This window comes from Piliocolobus tephrosceles, chromosome 4 (genome assembly GCF_002776525.5).
Source record: "Piliocolobus tephrosceles isolate RC106 chromosome 4, ASM277652v3, whole genome shotgun sequence".
Taxonomy (NCBI): Eukaryota; Metazoa; Chordata; class Mammalia; order Primates; family Cercopithecidae; genus Piliocolobus; species Piliocolobus tephrosceles.
Window position 1 is genome coordinate 173,194,963 of NC_045437.1, and position 16,673 is coordinate 173,211,635.

Genomic DNA, 16,673 nt, shown 5'->3' on the forward strand with positions numbered 1-16,673 from the left:
TTTTTTTTTTTTTTTTTTTTTTTGAGATGGAGTCTTGCTCATCACCCAGGCTGGAGTGCAGCGGCGCCATCTCGGCTCACTGCAAGCTCCGCCTCCCGGGTTCACGCCATTCTCCTGCCTCAGCCTCCGGAGTAGCGGGGACTACAGGCGCCTGCCAATGCGCCCGGCTAATTTTTTTGTATTTTTAGCAGAGACGGGGTTTCACCGTCTTAGCCAGGATGGTCTCGATCTCCTGACCTTGTGATCCGCCCGTCTCGGCCTCCCAAAGTGCTGGGATTACAGGCGTGAGCCACCGCGCCCGGCCTCATGTTTTAATTTTTTATCCAAGTCTCAGCACCAGACATCATATACACAAATAAAATGTATGAACCTGGCCCGGGGATTGGGAGTTGAGAAACCTTGCTGAGTTTCAGGGATGAGTTTTAACATCAGAGCCTCCTCATCTTTTTACTTGTTATTGCCTATGCAAAATCCTGTTATGAAGGCACAAAGTAGGTCAGGCCCAACTGTACCAAAACAGAACATAGTGAAGGAATTAGAAAGATATCCTTAAAAGCCCGTCCTGTCCATGATAAGACACACTTTCACAGGTTTTCTTGTGCTGGTAATCCTGCCAGTCAACCTCACGTCAGTGAACTAACTCTTCCACCTTTGTCCAGTCACCAGTAGGAAGCCAGCATTCCTAGCAATGTTGTGTGGAAAAGGGCAGTGTGTATTTCCGGTAATCAAAAGCACTGAGAACCTTCAGAAACTTCTATCCCAGTCTGATGTAGTCTTATGAGACTTTCTGCTCTTTCTAGGGGCTTTGTTTTTCATGAAAAATAATAAAATAACTTTCATTAGTTTCCTCTCAACCCCTAAAAATCACTTTGTACTATTCTTAAAAAAAAAAAGTGTGTATGAACAGAACACACCAGCATATCTTCAGATTACCTGCATTTAAATGACTCTACCAGTTTGCAAACCTTTCTGGAAAGATGGGGAAAAAAGTTTTAGGCAACTTGCCATCTTAAAATGAGCTAAAGTTAAATCCCTAGAGAAAAAGAGAACGTGGGAAGAGTTGTAGTCCCAATGCCTTCAAAGACAAATGGAATTGATTAGGGAACAGAGCAAGCAAAAAGAAAAGAAAAAGTCACGTTCTAACTACAGTAGGGTGTTTTTCTCTCCAGAGGTCTTTCTCCAAGAGAAGTCCACATTAGAAAACATTTATCTCATGGAACTCAAGTCTTAGCAGCCCAATGTAGAGGCTCCGAATCTGCTTATCTGGGCAGAGAGGAAGTACGTACTACATTCCTTGTTCTGAAAAATGCCGGTAAACCAGTGGGCCTTGTGCCTGATCTGCTGTCCTTGTCAATAATTGTAGATTTCCTTCTCAATATCTCTTTCTCCACCTTCTTTAGAGGGCCGTTTGGAGAGAAAACCAGTTCCTAAATAGATGCCCAGAAAAATGTGAGTGAAAGGGCTGCTCCATGAACACCGTCCCCACCAAGGGCACAAGGAAACGATGTCATCTGGTTTCTTATTTGCCCAACCAGAGGGTGATCTGAGAGTTTCATCCCACTACAGAGTGAAAATGTTTGCTCAGTTCCTTTCCAGCCCCACCTCCCCACCATATCCCTGGGAGCATCTATGCAATCAGATAGCATAGGCAGCACCATCACACCTAGTATTGTCATTCTAAACACCTCTGCCAGATCCCTTTTTTCCTCCCATTGTCACTTTATACAAAAAAAAAAAAAGCCTCAAAGTGGAAAGCAGAGAAGTAAAGTAGATGGCTAGATGGCTTAGGCGCAGTGCCCTACTGAACAGCAGACTATCCCCTCTCATATGTATCGGGGTCCTTCAGGGACCTCTCTGCCTACAGCCCCTCCCCTTGATCAAGCCTCAGGCTGCCCCCCATCACCCAAGTGCAGCCTCTTATCTCTAGAGTCCAAGGTAGTGTTGCAAACAGAGATCTAGAGATGTGGTATTGTGGAATAGTCCTGAGCTAAGTCAGGCGTGGAGCCCAAGCCCAGATACCCTCAGAAGTACAATCTTCTGCAAATTACTTAACCTCTGTGAGCCTCAATTTCCTCATGTGGTACATGTGGATAATAACACTTAGCTCATGGAGCCAGTATGAGGCTCAGAAAAGATAATATACAAAAAGCTTCAGTTTGGCACATAGTAAGAGCTCAAAAAATATCAATGCTTTCTCTCTTGCATAAAATAATCAATTAATCTGAATGAATAAATCACCCTTTCTTTCTCTCCCTCTTTCTCTTTCTGTCTTACACACACACACACACACACACACACAAGGCAAGACAAGACAAAAGGTCAGAGGAGTAAATGAGAGGAACACATCTGGTGGCACATACAGTCATTCAAGCTTTCTAGACTATAGTGACCTCATCTATAAAAGAAGGAGGGTGGGTTGCATGATTTTGAGGTTTGATGAAAAACTGAATTGATCTGTGAGGAAGACAAAAGAAGTAAATGGACACAGGAATGACAGCCTGCAAGCAAGATGGGAGGTGGGATCACAGTCTCCAGAACACCTACAAGAATAAGAAGGCTTTGCTGGAGAGGGTGACAGGGATTCCTTCCAATTTCCTCAGAGACTCCAGTCCCAGAGGATGCAGGAAGACATAGGATCTAGCCAGCCTAAATGTCACTCGACAAACGGTAGATATGCCAGAGGTGTTTGAACCAGAGCAACTTCATCTTGAGTAGGGGCTGGATAAAATGAGACTGAGACCTACTGGGCCAAATTCTGAGATGGCTAGGCATTCTAAGTCACAGGATGAGATAGAAGGTTGGCCAAAGATACAGGTCATAAAGACCTTGCTGATAAAACAGTTTGCAGTACAGAAGCCGGCTAAATCCCACCAAAACCAAGATGGCAATGAGAGTGACCTCTGGTCATCCTCACTGTTACCTTCCCACCAGCACCATGACAGTTTACAAATGTCACGGCAATGTCAGGAAGTTACCCTACATGATCTAAAAGGGGGAGGCATAAGTAATCCTCCCCTTGCTTAGCATATGATCAAGAAATAACCTTAAAATTGGGCAACCAGCAGCCCTCAGGGCTGCTCTGTCTATGGAGTAGCCATCCTGTATTCCTTTACTTTCTTAATAAACTTGCTTTCACTTTACTGTATGAATTTGCCTCGAGTTATTTCTTGTGCTAGATCCAAAAACCCTCTCTTGGGGTCTGGATCGAGACCATTTCCCATAATAGATAGGTAACAAGTTCAGCGATGTATGCACAAACAAAATTTCATTAAGGCTGGAAATGCTTCTTCCCCTTTAGTTTCTGTCACAATGGCTGTTGAGTCAAACTACAGGGGCAGGGGCAGGCAGGAGAGGGGCATGAAGAGGAGGTTCAAGCAGATCCCCATCATATAGACGCTTTCCTCCAGGCTTGCTCCTGAGTCCAGACACCTTGAATCAGTCATTCCGAATTTACCCTTCTTTTCCAGCTGACACTTGTGAAATGAGGAAACAGCTGGGCCAGATATTTTTTTATGAGGCATATGAGGGAGTGGAGAAAATACCAGGTACTGGCCAGAATGGGCAAGATGTCTTTCAGGATAGGTGTTATCTTGAACTGGAGGCTGGGAGATGCCTGGGTGGTAGTTAGAAACTAGGTGGTCGTAGACAACTGCCAGAGACCCACCCATTCAGTGCCCAGTAGATATTCTAAACCAGCAAAATTTCTTGCATTTCTGGAAAGGGTGTTGGCTTTTAATTTAAATTCAGTTTAGTTCAACAGCATTCTTTCCCCCATCTCGTGCTGAGGGTTTTGCCTGTCCTTGAGGAAAGCGAGGTTTGCCTTTGGTGCTTTTAGTTGGTAATTCAAAGACATGGGGAATTTCGTTTCCTCAGCTCCAGGCATGAGAGGTGTCTATGCCTGGGCACAGAAGGGCCAATGCAGCTGTACTGTGCTCACTTCTCCTGCAGACAGATGGATCTGCACATCCCCATGGACACTGGGCTCTCTATCCGACCAGGATCACAGAAAATAAAACCAAACATTATTTGCTTGCTGATTAAAAATAAAAAGGAGCGGGATTAGGCCTCAAATGTGTTTCCTTCACTAGTAGGGTTCTTTTCTTTGCTTTTAACTCAGGTGAAATGGCCATGCTCTCATTATAAAACTGTGGGACAGTGAGAAACACAAAGAAAATACAGATTTCTGGTGAAAAAAGTATTACAGAGGCTTTTCCCCCCTTGTAGCTGTGTTGTAAGAACTGAAAAGCTTTTTACAATTTTCTCGAATTATAACTCTGAGGAAGTTCACTCAACCCATTCAATCCATTCACAGCTGCACCCCACACTGCGACCCCACATTCCAGCTCAGTCCCAGACCGTATCAGCTGCGGGTGCTCCAGTTCCCACAGTCCAACCGTGTGACTTTGTGGAGAGCTCAGTGGCACGAATTCCCTCTGCACCGTCTGCCTTTCTTCACTACGTATTGGATGAAAGAACAGTTGACAGAGGAGAGTTTGTGTCTCCTCTGAGGTCTCTTCACTTCCCAATGAGTTTGCAGAGAACCTACAGAGAAACTGGGTCAGGTACTACCAAAGTCCTGCAAAGGTTTGCCATCCGGAGGTGGAGAAGAAATACATGTTTTCACCATTTCCGCATTTTTGCCCATCAGTTTACTGCACCCTCCTCAAGCAGATCAGGCCATTGTTAGAGTGAGCACTGATTAGAATACCAAAGCCTAGAGCTAAGCTCTTTCACTAAAAGAGAAGCCGACTTGCAGACTTCGCAGGATTGAGAGGCCCAAGTCTCTGGAGCTAGATGAGCTTGTTTGATTTAGTGGCAGCACCAATCTGATCCTTTAAATTGTTTCCTAGCAGAATGTAACCAGCACTTTTGAAAGTCAGTCTGACTGTAATTTGTTACTAATTGTAGTTTAAAATGAGCTACTCTGGGCCCAGCTGATAGCAAAGCATAAATTCAAGTGGCTGCTCTCAGGACGTCCTTGGATTAAGGTGAGCTTTAGTATGCTCACTACCTGGGCTTCTGGAAATTGGATAATTTCTATAACTATCATACGTATCACCCCTACTCATCAAATTAAGGCAAGCCCCTAGATGATGGAAAAGATAAGAATTGTTCTGGGTGGCATTTAAAGTTTAGCAAAAATCAGTGTCATTGTGACTAACTGCATGTTTCTTTTGTTTGTTTGGTTACATGAGTGAGTTCTTTAGTGGTGATTCGTGAGATTTTGGTGCACCCTTCACCCATGTATACACTGCACCATGTCTGTAGTCTTTTATCCCTTGTCCCTCTCCTACTCTTCCCCAAAGTCCCCAAAGTCCATTGTATCATTCTTATGCCTTTGCGTCCTCATAGCTTAGCTCCCGCTTACCAGTGAGAACATACGATGTTTGGTTTTCATTCCTGAGTTACATCATTTAGAGTAACAGTCTCCATTCTCATCCAGGTCACTGTGCAGTTTGCTTCTATCATGCCTTTCTCTGGCTACCCATCTTCTGAGATTTTTCCTGCTCTTTCCTTAGGTCTTTTACCCCTTAGGGCCATATCCACAAAATGTGGTACATAGACCACCTTAGGCCTTTGCAAAAACGCAGACACCTAGACCCTAATCTTACTCTAGTAAATCGTAACTTGGCTATGGGGCAGGAGGCAGTTCCAGGAATCACCACGTAAAATAAGATCCCTGAGGGTTCTGATGTACATCCACCTTTGAGAACCACTGCCTCATAGGGAGTAGAATCATGCATCCCTGCGAGATTTTCAAGTAAAAAAATTGAGTACTTTAAAGTAAAAAAATTGATTGGAGTGAAATGGAAACCAAGAGGAGAATGTGGATTGGAGGTGCTAGGATAAGGTCCTTCGTTGCTCTCCAAGCTCTACCACTGCCCTGTCCCTGCCACCCTGGGTATCACAATCCTAGACTGACCAGGTTGGATTCAGGGCTGGTATCAAGATCACAGAGCACATTTTGGGGTACTCCATAATTTGACTTTGGTCTCCTCCTTTTCTCTCTCATGCACTCCAGTCTGGTCAGTGGCTCTCTTCTGCTCACTTAAGCCATGCTCATGCCAGGCTTTCTGTCTCTGCTCACCCTGTCCTCTCCCTTCCACATAGAAAGTCCTGCCTCTGACCCTGACGTATTCTAATCCTACTGTCTTTCCTTTTAAATCTTAATCCCGTGTAAACCTTTTCCAGTCGTTTCAGAACACCTTCATCTCTCCATTCTCTGAAACTTTGCTTCCCCTAGAATAAGTCTTTTTTTTTTTTTTTTTTTGAGACGGAGTCTCGCTCTGTCGCCGGGGCTGAAGTGCAGTGGCCGGATCTCAGCTCACTGCAAGCTCCGCCTCCCGGGTTTACGCCATTCTCCTGCCTCAGCCTCCCGAGTAGCTGGGACTACAGGCGCCAGCCACCTCACCCAGCTAGCTTTTTGTATTTTTTAGTAGAGACAGGGTTTCACCGTGTTAGCCAGGATGGTCTCGAACTCCTGACCTCGTGATCCGCCCGTCTCGGCCTCCCAAAGTGCTGTTTTACAGGCTTGAGCCACCATGCCTGGCCTAGAATAAGTCTTAATTTTTTTTAAATAGAATTTAATTATGACATTTGTGTAAGCTTCATCTTGCCAGCTAGATTTTGAAGTTCTCTAGCCAAAGAGACAGACATTTTAATATTTCCCTCAGTTTCTAGCACTGAGCACAAAGTAAGTAAATGGTGTGAATCTAATATGTTCTTTTTAAATTATTGATTGATGGAATGTCTCCCTGCCTGCCCAGAAGATTATGTGGTAATTTCAGCCAACCCTATCATGTTTGACCTTAGCCAATGGCAATAGTTGAAAGTCAGTGGTATTACAGAAGACACTGAAAATTGGTACAAAAAATGTGCACAGAGGACAGCACTCCACCGGTCATTATTTACTAAGCCTCAACTGTATGCCAGGCACTTGGGTAGATGTGGAGAATAGAGTGGTAAGTAAAATGCCCTCGCAGCTCTCATGGGATTCCTGCCCTCCTGGTAGAGACAGAAATTACTCAGGTGATCATAAAAATTAATATAAGTTTGCAACATGATCATTAGAAAGAAAGGATGTCAGGCTGGGGATGGTGGCTCACACCTGTAATCTCAGCACTTTGGGAGGCTGAGGTGGGCAAATCACAAGGTCAGGAGTTCAAGACCAGCCTGGCCAACATGGTGAAATGACATCTCTACTAAAAATACAAAAAATTAGCCGGGCGTGGTAGCAGGCGCCTGTAATCCCAGCTACTCAGGAGGCTGAGGCAGGAGAATCAGGAGGCTGAGGCTTGAATGTGAGAGGTGGAGGTTGCAGTGAGCTGAGATCACACCACTGCACTCCAGCCTGGGTGACAGAGCGAGACTCCGTCTCAAAAAGAGAGAGAGAGAGAAAAAAAAAAAAGGATGTCATGTGGGCTCTGAAAGCAAGAAACAGGAGGACCTGTTTGCTCTGGGGTTTGAAAGAAGAGAATTGTGCAGGAAACAGAACTTGGAGCCTCCAGGTTAAGACTCTGCAAACCTCCTTCCCTCTGGCTACTCTCATCTCCCATTCTCTAAAAATTACCGTTGCAAGACCTTTCCTTTAGGGGTCCCCAAACTATTAAAGAGCTGCTTAAATCCATGTGGCTGAATTGTGACTGCCAGGTGATTCATCTAATGTATACCAAAATTGGCCAAATCCCTTGGACTTTCTGGCAATAAAATGGGTATGATAATACAGCCTTGCTAAATCCGCAGTGTGAAGACAAAATGGCCCCCAATCAGCAGAGATTTAGCTCCAAATTATTTCTTTGTTAAGAAAGCCCCCCCGCCCCCCCCCCCCCCCCCCAAAAAAATAAAGGAATGAAGGGAAAGGAGTGTGTGTGTGTGTGTGTGAATGTGTAAGCAAGAAAGCAGTTATCCCTGTTCCAGTGGGTTCTTAATAAAACTCAATTACACATTTCAGCTGCTCTCTTGTGACTTTCTGTGGGTTGCAACAAAGGGATATTTTAAGGGGTTCCAAAAGAATCCTCTTTGGGAAATTGGCCACCTATCAACTGACAGAGGGTATTGTTTATTCCTGAATAGCTTTGTCAGCAACAAGTAAATTTAAGAACAAGATAGTTACTCTGAAAACGCAGTGTGTAGAAAATGCAATAACATATGGAGACAGAGATGTGTTTTTATTATTTTTCTTTTCTGTCGCTTACAAAAAGTGTGCCACATGTGTCTCTTGAGAGTGTGTGGGAAGGTATGGAAGAGTGGTGAGGAGGAGACACCAGAGACACTGGCCACTTAATAGAGCTCTATTCAGTCAGATGGCTTTTATTATGTAAACTCACACACTGAAGACATTTTCTGTCAACCTTTAAAACATGGGATTCAAAACAGCATTGTCATAAGACCTAGAAGAATTAAAGAGATGACGCACCTGATTGTATTTAACAAAAAACGAAACACCTTCAGTGACTAAAACAATAAACGTCTTCGCATTAAATCTGATCTGCTTTGAATAGCCATTTAATTATTATTTTTTTTCTTTTTCTTTTTTTGAGACGGAGTCTCGCTCTGTCGCCCGGGCTGGAGTGCAGTGGCCGGATCTCAGCTCACTGCAAGCTCCGCCTCCCGGGTTCCCACCATTCTCCTGCCTCAGCCTCCCGAGTAGCTGGGACTACAGGCGCCAGCCACCTCGCCCAGCTAGTTTTTTTTTTGTATTTTTTAGTAGAGACAGGGTTTCACCGTGTTAGCCAGGATGGTCTCGAGCTCCTGACCTCGTGATCCACCCGTCTCGGCCTCCCAAAGTGCTGGGATTACAGGCTTGAGCCACCGCGCCCGGCCAGCCATTTAATTATTAATCAAACCATAAAAGCAAAAGATACCTGTTTTTACAAATAAATACTTGCCCAGTCCACCTGTATGTCTCTCTTCTCCATGTCTTTACATATTCTGAACACATTTAGAAGACAGTTTGATAATAAAAATGTACTTACATTTTGCTCTATGTTGCAGACAGCCTTCTAATGTCTTTGTACATCTGTAACTCATTTTCTACTTGCAACAATCCTAGGAGGAAGGCAGAAGCTTTACTTCCATTCACAGTTGAGGAAACTGAGGCCCAGAGAGGTTAAGTAACTTGTCCAAGGTCACAGAAATGACGATAGGGAAAGACATGATTTGAATCCAGGCACATGCAAGTGAGTGAAGGCTCCTGACTTCTCTTCCATATCCCTTCTCTAAGACTTACGAAGAGGGATGGCTGGTAGTAACCGTAATTGTCTTTGAGCAGGTCCAAAAATATATAATGTTTCCCTAGGCTTTCCATAGGCTAATTTTTTGTTTTTGAGATGGAGTCTCGCTCAGTTGCCCGGGCTGGAGTGCAGCAGCGCGATCTCAGCTCACTGCAAGCTCCGCCTCCCGGGTTCCCGCCATTCTCCTGCCTCAGCCTCCGGAGTAGCTGGGACTACAGGCGCCGCCACGCCCGGCTAATTTTTTTTGCATTTTTAGTACAGACGGGGTTTCACTGTGTTAGCCAGGATGGTCTTGATCTCCTGACCTCGTGATCCACCCGCCTCAGCCTCCCAAAGTGCTGGGATTACAGGCTTGAGCCACTGCGCCCGGCCCACAGGCTAATTTTTAAAAGTCTTGTTTAGCTAGGTAGTTAATGATGAGATAGTCCCAAGTTAACTTACAGCAAACTAAATGTCATAAATAAATCACAGACTGCTAATTTGTACAACCTAAGCCAGAATTTGCAATGAAAGCAAGCGGGAGAAAATATTTGAGAAAACATTCTTCAGAGGAAAAAGCAATAAGTTAAAATTAACTCCCTGAGGTAAAGACTCTACTCTTTGCAATTTACCCAAGTGCTTGGAGGTGACTTACAATTCCCAACCTTCGCTCAGATCTGAGTTTAAAAGTGCTTCTTTTAGCAGCTCTTGCAGGGTAAATTATGACTTCAAAGCAGAAGTGTCTCCATTCACAAAATGGGTCGCTGACAAGAGCTCTAGGGTGCAAAGAAACTAGAATGAGCAAGGAAGCATGGCAACAAGAAAAATGAATTTGTACCCTAGGTTCCGCCTCCTCTGATCTGTTTCACAGTGTGTTATAGTGAGCCTCATTCTGCTTCTCATCACAGTGGGAAGAGTATGAGAAGGGGAGCTGACTCAATTAAACTGGTTGGGCCTGGTCTTCACAGAATTACACTGGAAATGGCAGAGGAACCTTTGGCTTCTTCTGAAGGCCTGCACAGCTTCTGCAGGGAGAGCTGCCATGCTGAGGCCCTATCGTGGTGGTTGACCAAGACTTGAAGTCCTTGCTCTGGGCTGGAAGTCTGGGCCCAGGACGACACGGAAATGCCCTAACACGGCTTCCTGTGAACTCCTCCTGAAACAAGAGATTCCAGGGCAGCTGGGAATCCATGGGGGCCTGCAGCTACTTTTTGCTGTCTGAGGTTGTCCATCTCCACCTCCAGGCGGGGATTCTGTCTACAAAGCCAGCGTTGACACTTTCAAATTGCACATATGGAAGTGACTTCAGAAAGGCCAGTGTTTCAGTATAAGGATGAAGGAAGACACTGTTTCATGGAGCAGGGAAGCTGTCGGTGTGCTTGGAGGCAGGCGCCTGGGGCACATGGGGATACAGGTGATAGAGCAGAGCACTGGCAGCAGGAAGCACCAAGAGGGCAATGTTCGCATGTGCAGGGAGCGGGCCTGTATCACAAGGTACATGGAGATGGCAGGAAGGCACAAGCCACCCCCCAGCAGGTGGTGAGGGAACTTGGGAGCCATAGCGAACCTGGCAGGATCGGGTGGCGCCATTGCTCCACAGGCTCAGTTCTGCTCTCCTCTACTCAGCAGGAGTCCTTAGCCAGTAGCCGTGGAGTTAGTGGAAGGACCCTTGCTGCGGTGTCTCTCTGGGCTTTGCCTCAGTGCCCAGCCTGGCACTGCAGCTCTCTTTGAGGACCTGAACACACCTAGGACTCAGACCACTTGGCTGAGGCCCTGATGTCTTATCTGGACACTCTCCCAAGAGCCTAAACTCTTTCTCCTACCATTATTCCAAAGAAAGAAAACTTATATATGGTGGTGGGGATACAGAAGGAAGGATGTTGGGTGCCAGAGCTCTGTTTCTTGACTTCTTGATTCAGAGAAAATCTGTCAGTGTTCCCAAGAAATTATGTCCTACCTGTTGGTGCTACTTGATAAAAAGAATAATTAACTCCAGACCAGGCTTTATGCCAAATGCTTTAGCTAATCCTCACATCCTGCCTGCAAGGGAGGTAATTTTTGTCCCCACTTTGTAGATGAGGAAATGAGGTCCAAAGTGGTCATGACTTACCCAAGGGCCTACACTGGGAAGAGAGCAAGAGCCAAGAATCAAAGCTTGACAGTTTGCTCTCGTGTTGTATATTATATTTCTTTTTCTTTTCCTTTTTCTTTTATTGAGACAGAGTCTTCCTCTGTTGCCCAGGCTGGAGTGCAATGGTGCAACCTAGGCTCACTACAACCTCTGCCTCCCAGGTTCAAGAGATTCTCCTGCCTCCGCCTCCCGAGTAGCTGGGATTACAGGCATGCTCCACCACACCCGGCTAATTTTTACATTTTTAGTAGAGACAGGGTTTCGCCATGCTGACCAGGCTGATCTTGAACTCCTGACCTCAGGTGATCTGCCCGCCTCGGCCTCCCAAAGTGCTGGGATTACAGGGGTGAGCCACCGCACCTGGCCGTATATTATATTTCTTCCAAGACTTGCTGAATATTTTCTGCTCACTTTGCAGAGCTTCCTCCTGCTTTTCTCCAGCAGAAGTCCAGCCTTGAGGAAGGTGTCACTGGGCGAGGTGGTGAAAGAATGTGATCTGATTCATGAGTTAGTACTACACAGCAGCTGGTGTGATGGGAAAACCTCCTCTCTTATAAAAGGAAGCAAAGAGTTTCTCACCCGTAGTTAAAATTTCTCTTCCCACCACCCCACCTCCCTCAACTTTTGTGGTAAAATAGAGAACGGAACAAAGTCATTACTCCAACTCTTCCTGCTATCTTGATTCAGCCAGGAAAGCATAGTAAACAGACCCAGACCTCCCAGGAACAGAGTATTGACAAGAAGAGTGGAAAGAGTTAGCTGGGAACCCAGTGGGAAAAAGATTTGGATGCATCAAGAGAAATTAAAAATGAAAACAAAAGTGAGTTCTTTTGTTGTTGCTAATAGATACAGTATCAAAATACAGATGGAAGACACCATATGGGGAAAAAAAAATAAGAAAAGCAAAGAAAGAGGGAAAATTTTAGCAACTATGTCTCTTTCTCTAGTGAAATGACAACCCATTGGGTATCAGGTGAGCTGAGGGGTTGGCCTCTGCTGTGCTTCTAACAGGCTATGTGACACTGCCCAAGACACTGCCCATTTTCTGCCCCTCAGTTCCAGGTTTTGTTCGGCCACAATCAAAAGAAACCCATTCAACCAATTAATCAATCCAGTGGCACTTGCCTATTATAAATTGTTCCTACGCCTTTAGGCCCATAATATACACAAAAGAAAAAGGGTAGGAAGCAAACTGTAATACCACGTCACTTGATTTCTTATGAGAAGATTGTTTCATTTCAATATCTTTATGAAATACTTTAAAAGCCATCTTTATATATTCACACACACATAAAAATGTTTTCTCTGTAGGTTTTTAAAAATTTTGTTTGGATTGACATTCAAAACACAATATATTAGGTGGATATACTATGAAATTCACATGCACTGTTTTGGTTTTGCCATCATTAAACTGTCATCAGGCAGGATACAAATAGAGCTGACTAAGCATGTGGGACTGTAGAAAATAATGCATATTTCACTTCCAGGAGGAGCTCAAGTCATTTCCTGCAGATGAAACAATAACTTGAGGTCTTCTCTTACCCTTTTTCCTCTTTCTGGAAGTTAGTAAATAACATGAGCACAGTCATAAAATCTGAGATTATGTTTTCAGAATACATTCTGTCTCAGCTAAGGAGACTGTCGCCTACATTTAAAAATGTTAAATACAGGCAGTGTAAAGGAGACAAACATAATTGTGTCATCTCGTACCAAAATCTGTCTTCTATATTTACAGGGAATGCCGAAAATTCTCTGAACATTCTGTTATTAATTTTTGATGGAAGTAGAAAACTTACACATGGTAGGTCATGTGTGGAGGAAACAGCCAGAGAGATGTGTCCACACTCTCCTCCCTCAGCGATAGGATGTTAAGTGGAGAAACACGAAGAGTCTCCTGTAACCTTTGCAATGACATGCTCTTTGTGTAATGCACTCAATTACTTAATTAGTCTGTCAATATAAATCTTTAAGAAAACTGTGTGGAAAGTCAGCAGGGGGTCCACGTCCTGATGTTATTTTTTTTCCTACTGCTGAATAAATGATTTCCTCCTCCACCACCACATTCATACATGCGTCCTCATTAGTATGTATGAACTGAGTGGAATAAGCATTGGGAGATTTACACTGTACTGCATTCAACTTAATTAATAAGAAAGGGAGCCCTTTTCTAGGGGAGGGAGTCAATGCTCACAGGTTCCCACATTCTGCTGTTTAATTAATAAGGCCGTCACGTGGAAAAGACTTTAACAGCGCCCTCCTCATTTTCTCTACCTGTCACAACTATTGACTAAACTTCTCAGTGACCTTCAGATGTTAAGGTGCCCTGATCTTTAGGCAGCACCTCCAATGTAATTATAACCTTGATGTCCTTACCCAACACTCAACTCAGTCATTCAACGAATATCAAAAGAGGGTCCACCATTGGCCCAGCAGTATGGTAGGTGCAGAGGACACAAAAGTGAACCAGGTACAACCTGATTTTCAAGTAAATTTCAGTTAAGTAGAGGAGACAGGATATATAAAAAGTCAAGAAATAGGGAGATTTCTGAAGTAGGGGGCTGTATGCGCACATTTCTAAGACAGCCTCAAGAGATGGCAATGGGAGAGTGGGGCACAGAAGGAAGGCAGTCAGAGAAGGTGGCACAAAGAGCTGATATCCGCCGCACAACGACTTAAAGGACTAGTGGCCACCTCCCTACAAGACTGAGGCAGGTTCCCCAGTGGGCACCCAGCGCCCAGCACAGAGCCAGTGCTCAATGCAATTTTCTGAATTGAGTAAGTTTGCCAGGCATGGAAGGGTGTGACAGCATTTCGGGGGGCGGGGTGGGCACAGTACACGGGAAAGGACAAAATGGTCTTGGGGTGTTCTGAGAATCACAACTTGTTAAAATGGAGAATATGGTTTGAGCGAGGAAGTTATGAACGAGGATGAGGGGGCTGGAAAGGGATTATAAAAAACAAAGCTGATAAAATTGGGTAAAATAAATGGCCATCTCCCAAGATTTTTTACTTAACAAAAACCTAGAAGCATATCAGTGCTCATGTTAACTTCACACATAAACAAGCATAATGTGAGAAGTACCTGGATAATCATCCAGTATTGTTCCTTGACTTGTGCATAGAGAAAGAAAAAAAAAAAAAACACAGAGCCAAGTGTCTCAACAATAAAATACATTTCTTTCAGTTTGGAATGGCGAAAAAGCTCTGGAGATAAATAGTGGTGCTGGTTCCACAACAATGCCAGTGTACTTAATGTCACTGAATTGTACACTTAAAATGATTAAAATAGCAAATTGTATGTTATGTGTATTTTACTACAATAAAGAAAAGTATTTCTTGAGTGCCTATCATGCTCAAGACACACAGACTTGTCTAAGAGAATTTTGGTAATGATTGATGTCAAGCTCACTGACGAGTTCGTTATTTTTATTGGGATGTAAGTACAGACACACAGGTCGTTAAGTATACATCTCAATGAATTTTAGTATCTATACCAATCACTACCTGAATCAAGACGTAGAACATTTCCAGCAGGCTCCTGCCTGCCCCTTCCCAATAACAAACTTCCCACAAAGCTAACTGCAATTTTGATTTCCACTTGAAAAAAAAAAAACATTTTTTTAAAAAATATGTGTTTATCCTCACTTTTTCTTGACTTTATGTAGAACAATCTTTTGGCAGTTGTTGACATTTCTGTGTATTTTATTTTGTTTTGTTTCATTCCTGTATAACAAATTGATCACAAACTTATTAACTTAACACAGCACAAATTCATTATCTGTTGATCCTGTTGGGTTAGCGGTCCAGGCATGGGTTAGCTGGGGTCTCTGCTCAAGACCTTGCCAGGCTAAAATCAAGTAGTAGGTTAGGGCTGCTAGCTCATCTGAGAGGCAGAGCCCTCTTCCAGGTTTGCCGGTTATTGGTAGAATTCATTTCCTTGCAGCTGTATTCCTGAGGTTCCAGAGGTTCTGGTTTTCTTGCTGGCTGTCAATCAGGCCTCCCAGATACCACCTTCTCATGCTGAACCCATGGTCCCTTCCTCTACCAACTGGGCAGCTTACTTCCTCATGGTCAGTGGAGGACGGCCTCTGTTGCTGCTTGTCTCTCTTAAGGGCTTACTGTATTAGCTCAGGCCCACCCAAGGCAGTGTCTCTTTTGATTAACTCAAACGCAACTTATTTTGGACCTTAATTACATCCACAAAATCCCTTTTGTCATATAACATAACATAGTGATAGGAGTGATATCCCACGGTATTCAGAGCGCCACTCACACTCAATAGGAGAGGATTATACAAGGTGTGTTCCTTATACCCAAGGTACACTGCGGGGAGGAATCTTGGTGCTATCTCAGAATCCTGCCTACCACAATTGCCTTCAATTATTTCACCTGACCACAAATGCAATGAGACAATAATTTTATTATTTAGGACATTCATCACTGAAAATTTAGAAAATGCAGATAAAAGAAAAGTAAAATAAAAAATAATATACTATTTATTAATATACTATTTATTAATATAATATTCATTAATATACTATTTAGTATTATAACCAGATATAATTAGCATTTTAATGAATTTACTTCCAGATTTTTTCAAAGCATTATAAATATACATATGTAGGTCTTTCTAGAAAGAAGATGATGCTATACAGATTAATATTAGGTAACCATTTAAGTGAAATTTTCAGTCTGGCTATTCATTGTGTTATGAGAGAACTGTTTTTATCTTTTGATTTTGAACCTATTATAGAGTGGCCCTGTGTTTGTCTATACAATATGCTACAATATATAGGTATATATGTACAACGTTAAATTTTGCTAAACTAGAATTTAACAATATGTGAACATCAACAAAATATCCAAAAAGCCCCCTTTCCATGTAGTCAACATGGAGAATATATGGTCCAAGAAGAACCTCCTCAGCTTAAGAGATGGCACAACTAAGTTTTATTGGCTAGCAGGAGGTGCAATTGTCAGGCAGAACAGTGATGTATATCCTAACTCATTGTTACTAATGATTTTTCTGTTTTTAAATCTGTAGTGGTAATTAGAACACTCACAAACACTCCATTTTTCCTTCTCAAAGCATATGTTAAGATTTCTTTTCCTTGTCCCCACAAGGCACGGCCTATGTGACTTATCATGGTCATAAAATGAGAACAAAAATGATGTGTCATTGCAGGGCAAAAACATAAAGAATGAGTTTGTGATTGCTGATGTCACCTTCGCTCAACTCTGTAACCCTGTGAGCTGCTTTGAGATGGTGTCTCTGCCAGCTGGGTGCCTGGGTGGTCTTGATTAGCAGAGCGTCCCCTCCGCTGTAAGCT